Source organism: Hemitrygon akajei, chromosome 31 (assembly GCF_048418815.1).
Source record: "Hemitrygon akajei chromosome 31, sHemAka1.3, whole genome shotgun sequence".
Lineage (NCBI taxonomy): Eukaryota > Metazoa > Chordata > Chondrichthyes > Myliobatiformes > Dasyatidae > Hemitrygon > Hemitrygon akajei.
This window is the reverse complement of record NC_133154.1, coordinates 21156199-21163447: the sequence shown is the minus strand read 5'-3', so window position 1 is coordinate 21163447 and position 7249 is coordinate 21156199. Positions and strand designations below refer to the sequence as shown.

The 7249-nt window shown below is 44.4% G+C and overlaps 1 long non-coding RNA gene across 1 annotated transcript; it reads right to left on the bottom strand.

Annotated features, from left to right (window-relative positions):
* Window positions 1-6471: 6471 nt before the first annotated feature.
* LOC140719092 (uncharacterized) lies at window positions 6472-6933 on the bottom strand. Its single transcript, XR_012096858.1, has 2 exons — window positions 6762-6933; window positions 6472-6662 (listed from the first exon to the last, which is right to left on the bottom strand). It is a non-coding gene; the product is annotated as an uncharacterized lncRNA (long non-coding RNA).
* Window positions 6934-7249: the final 316 nt, after the last annotated feature.

Here is a 7249-nt window from a genome sequence, read left to right as displayed (position 1 = left end):
TGTGACAGTGGGAAAGTGTGTATGGAACTGGAGGAGATAGAAGAGGTACTTAATGAATACTTTGCTTCAGTATTCACTATGGAAAAGGATCTTGGCGATTGTAGGGATGACTTACAGTGGACTGAAAAGCTTGAGCATGTAGATATTAAGAAAGAAGATGTGCTAGAACTTTTGGAAAGCATCAAGTTGGATAAGTCACCGGGACTGGACGAGGTGTACCCCAGTCCATGTCCTGAGTCTTACTTCAGTGGTTGGTAAGTTGATGGAGAAGATCCTGAATTTATGAACAGAATTTATGAGCAGAATTTATGAACTTTTGGAAAGGCATAATATGATTAGGAATAGTCAGTATGGCTTTGTGAAAGGCAGGTCATGCTTTACAAGCCTGATTGAATTTTTTGAAAATGTGACTAAACGCATTGATGAAGGTAGAGCAGTAGATGTAGTGTATATGGATTTCAGCATGGCATTTGACAAGGTACCCCATGCAAGGCTTATTGAGAAAGTAAGCAGTCATGGGATCCAAGGGCATATTGCTTTGTGGATCCAGTCTATATGAGGTAGGAATACTTTTCTGCAATCATTGCAGCACTGACCATGGTAGCGAAAATCTCACGCAAACACTCTCGGCAGAAGCACTCTCTCCAATAACCTTTAAGCTATGAAGCTGCCAAATCATACCAAATAACACATAAAAATACACAGCCTATATAAAGTAGGAATAATGTATGTACAGTGTAGTTTCACTTACTGGAATCGGAAAGACAGTGAGCATACTGATGATGGTGTTGTAGGCTAAGTCGTCGGAGGTTGGGATGGTGGGAGATGGGGTGTCATCTCATCATCGTCTGTTTCCATCAGGGCAGGCAGGTCACTAACATCTCCTATGTCTGCCTGCCTTGATGTCGAAGGTCGAGGTTTGTCGTCTGCTGTGGCTGATTTGGAAGACTTGAAAAACAACAGTATGCTTGACTGCTAAGCCTCGCGTATTTTTCTGTCATACAGTTCTTTGTAAGCATTCAAACCATCCTGCAAACCTGCCCTAAACCTACGTACCCTTTCAAAATTAAAGTCATACTTTTCTGCAATCATTGCAGCGTTGTCAATCACAGCGAAAACCTCATGCAATTGCTTCCCGTTCAGTTCCTGGACGACTTCACTTTCGGGCAGTTTGTTACTGTGTTCGGCTTCAATTGTTATCCTTTCCTCTTCATCAGCTCTTCATCTGTCAGTTCTTGGTCATGGGATGCCAAAACCTCTTCAACATCATCTTCATCAATTTCCACAAACCAAACTCACTTTGTCCTTATTTCGTTCACTACGATCGAAACTCTTTATTATGTCTAGTTTTACGCTGTGTAACACCCTTACGAGCTCTTTTAGGCTTTTCTGATACCTTAGAACTCATCTTGCTAATGGATGCACAAAATAAATCGAGATAAAGCCCAGATGCTCACAGGCACGTGTTTGAGCAATGCCGGCTAGAATGCAGTTCCGGGGGAGGAGTTTGGCTGCTCTGTCTTTTTTCATAAAAGTGAAAACACCTTCTGTTAGTGAAACCGGGTAACTAATGTGGGTCTTTCGTAACAGCAAGGTGTCCTAAAGCGAACGTTTGAAAAACAGGGGCCACCTGTATACCGATGATTTGGGCTTTTTCAAAGCACTGGCAGCATTTTACCAAAATCGCATCCCAGTCTAAGTATTGTCCCAATTCAGAAACCCTATCCCAGGCTTTCATTCCTGATGTATGCATATATTTCTGGAGTTTAATTTATCATAGATATATGACACTATCCGTCCTGGAGCACTCTGTATCCAACTTAAAATGGGATGGTCCTTTAAATCTGACCCCCCAGGGAACCCCGTAGGCTTTACAAGCTGATCTTACTCTAAAGTAGAAGAAAAGAGAGTGTTTATTAATATTATATCGAGATACCAGTTCTTGAGAGCTAAGGATAATACTTGTCCCATTAATATCTTGAAGAGTAGTAATACTTTTATCCTCCCAAGTTCTGTTAGTGAATGGTTTCCCCCCAGATAGAAAATGATTATTGTTCCATAATGGAGATGATTTGCACCATATGCTTTTAAATTTTAGGAATTTTTCTTCTGCTCTTAAACACTTGTAGCATATGGGTTAAAATTGGACCATAATACAAGTCACATTTTTTGGTAGACATACTGAGAAAGTCCTTCAAACTTATTGGTGCTATTAGGTCTTGTTCTATATTTTTCCATGACAAAACTTTATCCTCCTCCATCCAATAGCTAAGACTTTTTAATACAAATGCCCAGTGATACAATTTAAAATTTGGACATGCCAATCCCCCATCCGACTTTTTGAATTGTAGAGCTGACCACTTTATATTGGGTTGTTTACCGTTCCAAACATAGCATTGTAGTGAGGAGTCCAGTTTTTGCCAATATCCTGCTGGAGGCGCAAGTGGGATCATTGAGCTGATAAAATTAATGTGGGGTAAGGTGTTCATTTTAATGACCGCTATACGGGCTGGGACTGATGCTGGCAGGTGTCTCCATCTATTAATATCTTCTATATTTTTCAAAATTAAAGAGTAATTTGTTTTAGCCACAGATGATAGGGAAGTATTAACTTTAATACCCAAGTAGAGGACCTCTTTTGTAACCTTAATCTGGGGAGGGAGAGTTACCTTACTTTTATCTGTATTAATCAGCATTAATGCTGATTTTGACAAATTAACTTTGTGTCCTGAAAGAAATCCAAATTGCTCCGGAGTTTTTAAAACATATGGGAGAGTTTGTTGAACATTTGCCATATAAACTAGTGTGTCATCCGTGTAAAGTGATATCGAATGTGATGTTGTACCTATTGAAATAGGGGAGATCTGAGGAGAGTTTCTAATTAAATGTGCAAGTGGTTCAGTAGATTTAGTAAAAATTAAAGGAGACGGAGGGTCCCCTTGTTCCTGTGCCCCGTCCCATGTCAATTAACTCTGAGAAACCTCCTCCCACACATGCCGGGGCTGAAGGATTAGCATACAGTGTTTGAATCATATTGATAAATATATCACCAAACTTTAATTCTTTTAGAACTCTCCAAAGATATATATATACATAGAGGTTTAGAAGGGTTTCTCGGGTATGGTGGTGGCATCCGTCGGTCTCAAGAGACCATGGATCTGCGCCTGGAGTTTCCATGGCGCAGGCCTGGGCAGGGTTGTATGGGAGACCGGCAGTTGCCCAAGCTGCAGGCCTTCCCCTCTCCACGCCACCGATGTTGTCCAAGGGAAGGGCACTAGGACCCATGCAGCTTGGCACCGGTGTCATCGCAGAGCAATGTGTGGTTAAGTGCCTCGCTCAAGGACACAACACACTGCCTCAGCTGAGGCTCGAACCAGTGACCTTCAGGTTACTAGTCTGATGCCTTGCCCACTAAGCCACCCGCCTATTCTCGGGTATAGGATATTGTATATATATATATATATATATATGTGTGTGTGTGTGTGTGTGTGTGTGTGTGTGTGTGTGTGTGTGTGTGTGTGTGTGTGTGTGTGTGTGTGTGTGTGTGTGTGTGTGTGTGTGTGTGTGTGTGTGTGTGTGTATATATATATATATATATATATACTGGAGCAAAAGGTCAATGGCAGATGCCATCTCTCTGGCACTACATTCCCCCTTAGAACACCTAGAGAATAAAGATGCCAATGTAAGGCTCCTTTTCATTCACTACAGTTCTGCCTTTAATACCATCATTCCAAATAAACTGATTCCTAAGCTCCAGAACCTGGGTCTCAGCACTCAGATCTGCAGCTGGATCTTCAACTTCCTCACAGACAGGACCCAGGCTGTAAAAATAGGGGACAAGCTCTCCTCTACAATCACTCTGAGCACCGGTGCCCCACAAGGCTGTGTACTCAGCCCCCTGCTGTACTCACTGTACACCCATGACTGTGTAGCCAAGTTTCCATCGAACTCAATATATAAGTTTGCTGATGACACCACAATTGTAGGCCGCATCTTAGGTAACGATGAGTCTGAGTACAGAGTGGAAATCAAGAACCTGGTGGCATGGTGCGAAGACAATAACTTCAACGTCAGCAAGACAAAGGAATTTGGTTGTTGACTTCAGAAGGAGTAGCGGACCGCACAACCCCATCTACATCGGTGGTGCGCAGGTGGAACAGGTCAAAAGCTTTAAGTTCCTTGGGGTGAATATCACAAATGACCTGACTTGGTCTAACCAAGCAGAGTCCACTGCCAAGAAGGCCCACCAGCGCCTTTACTTCCTGAGAAAGCTGAAGAAATTTGGCCTGTCCCCTAAAACCCTCACTAATTTTTATAGGTGCACCGTAGAAAGCATTCTTCCAGGGTGCATCACAACCTGGTATGGAAGTTGTCCTGTCCAAGACTGGAAGAAGCTGCAGAAGATCGTGAACATAGCCCAGCCCATCACACAAACCAATCTTCCATCCTTGGACTCAATTTACACTGCACGCTGTCGGAGCAGAGCTGCCAGGATAATCAAGGACACGACCCACCCAGCCAACACACTTTTTGTCCCACTTCCCTCCGGGAGAAGGTTCAGGAGCATGAAGATTCATACGGCCAGATTTGGGAACAGCTTCTTTCCAACTGTGATAAGACTGCTGAACAGCTCCTGACCCGGATCTGGGCCGTACCTTCCAAATATCCGGATCTGACTTGCACTACCTTACTTTCCCTTTTCTATTTTCTAATTATGATTTATAATTTAAATTTTTATTATATTTAATTCGATTTGTACTTCAGGGAGCGCGAAGCGCAGAATCAAATATCACCGTGATGATTGTACGCTCTAGTATCAGTTGTTCGGTGACAATAAAAGTAAAGTAATTAAGTAAGATATGGCCATTCAAGACAATCAAATGCTTTTTCAGCATCTAGAAATATGCTCTTTGTGATTTTTTATAAATGACTTGGATGAAGAAGCAGAGTAAATTTGCTGATGACACAAAGGTTGGGGTTGTTGTGGATAGTGTGGAGGGCTGTCAGAGGTTACAGCAGGACATTGATAGGGTTGAAAACTGGGCTGAGAAGTGGCAGATGGAGTTCAACCTAGATAAGTGTGAGCTGGTATATTTTGGTAGGTCAAATATGATGGCAGAATATAGTATTAATTGTTAGACTCTTGGCAGTGTGGAGGATCAGAGGGATCTTGGGCTCCGAGTCCATAGGACACTCAAAGCTGCTGAGCAGGTTGACTCTGTGGTTAAGAAGACGTATGGTGTATTGGTCTTCATCAATCGTGGGACTGAGTTTAGGAGCCGAGAGGTAATGTTGCAGCTCTATTGGTCAGACCCCACTTGGAGTACTGTGCTCAGTTCTGGTCGTCTCATTACAGGAAGGATGTGGAAGCCATAGAAAGGGTGTAGAGGAGATTGACAAGGATGTTGCCTGGATTGGCGAGCATGCCCTATAACAATAGGTTGAGTGAACTCGGCCATTTTTCCTTGGCGCGATGGAGGATGAGAGGTGACCTGATAGAAGTGTATAAGATGATGAGAGGCATTGATCATGTGGATAGTCAGAGGCTTTTTCCGAGGTCTGAAATGACTGCCACAAGAGGGCACAGGTTTAAGGTGCTGAGGGTTATGTAGAGAGGAGATGTCAGGGGTAAGTTTCTTATGCGGAGAGTGGTGAGTGTGTGGAATGGGCTGCCGGCAACGGTGGTGGAGGCAGATACGATAGAGTCTTTTAAGAGACTCCTGGACAGGTACATGGAGCTCAGGAAAATAGAGGGCTATGGGTAACCCTAGGTCATTTCTAAGGTAAGGACATGTTCGGCACAGCTTTGTGTGCTAAAGGACCTGTATTGTGCTGCAGGTCTTCTATGTTACTATGTTTACCCCAGCCCCTTCCCAGTGAATCTCCTTTCACAGCCCATTCAGGAAGTGTGTTCCATTTCACAACTCTTTGCCTGAAAACATCTTTCCCCGGCCTCAGTATCTTGTCCTCTGCCAATGGAATTAATTTATCTGTATTCTCCTTGCACATTTCAGAATGTGGTGCCTCTGTAAATCTCCTTCACTGTTCAAAGAACAAGCCCAACTTCCCCAGACTTTACACAGTCCTAATCAACTTTCCAGCCCACCCTGTCCTCCTGTGTAATCCCGATGTTCGCTCAGTCACATCACCCTGCTCTCTCTGTCCTTCCATCTTTCCCCTTCTCTGATCCAATGCTCTAACTTTCTTGCCCTCGACCTCCATTTGCCTCTTTTATTGTGGCCTCTCCTCCTTACCCCTACTCCAGCCCTTCCTTGACTCCCATTCCCTCTGACGCACTGCCCCCCCCGACCCATTCATTCCCAACGTTAACCCTCACCTGTTGACTCATTGGACACACCCACTGCCCCTACCCTCCTCTGCTGTGTCCCTTCCCCCTTTTGGCACCTTAGTGCCAAATCTATCAATCCAGAGTCACTGTTTGGAATTATAAAGTATACAAGCAGGCAGTACGTTGAAGAGAAATTTATTGGAGTTCAGGAGCGAATCACAAGTGAGAGGTCAGAACCACCACCTGTCCATGCTGGATGTCTGTGCTCCTCGGGAGTCTGGGCCTGTATTGTGCAGTAGGTTTTCTACGTTTACCCTAGACCCTTCTCAGTGAATCTCCTACACCACGTCATTCGGTCCCCTCGGACATTCTGGAAAACAGCAGGCATGTTTTAGTTTGAGAGCTTGTCTGTATTCTGATTAAAAAGTGAGAAGTATTTTTGCAAGAGCAAAACAGTTTAGTGACTGACCTGGCACAGCTTTTTCAAAACAGTTTGTCTGCGCAATGCGTTTTCCCTCTCCTCTGCCTTTCTCTGCATTATCTTGAGCTCAGCGTTTACCCTCTTCGCCACTTCGATGGGCTCTGGCCCCAGAAGATCCGAGGGCCAGCTGTCGGCTGCCATCATCTCTGCTTTGCTGCGCCTCACTGGGATCTCCTCAGACAGCTGAGCACTAGATGGCCATCTGTTCCTTGGCCATCGAGAGCCTACCAGTGGAGTGAGTGCTCCCTGCAGGAAGGGAAGGGTAGGGAATGGCGTGTCTAAAAGGTGGAGGGTGTCACAAGGTTTTGAAAGATCAGGGAAGTGAGGAGGGTGAGGAACTGGCAACAACAGTTGGTGGACTAGATTGCTCACTCACAGTGCAGCCATGGCGACCCCTTCACGACTGGCCCTTCACTTCAGGAGCATTCACCCAGGGGAGTTGTATTTCGTTCGTAGTGCCAGTGTCAGTTCATATC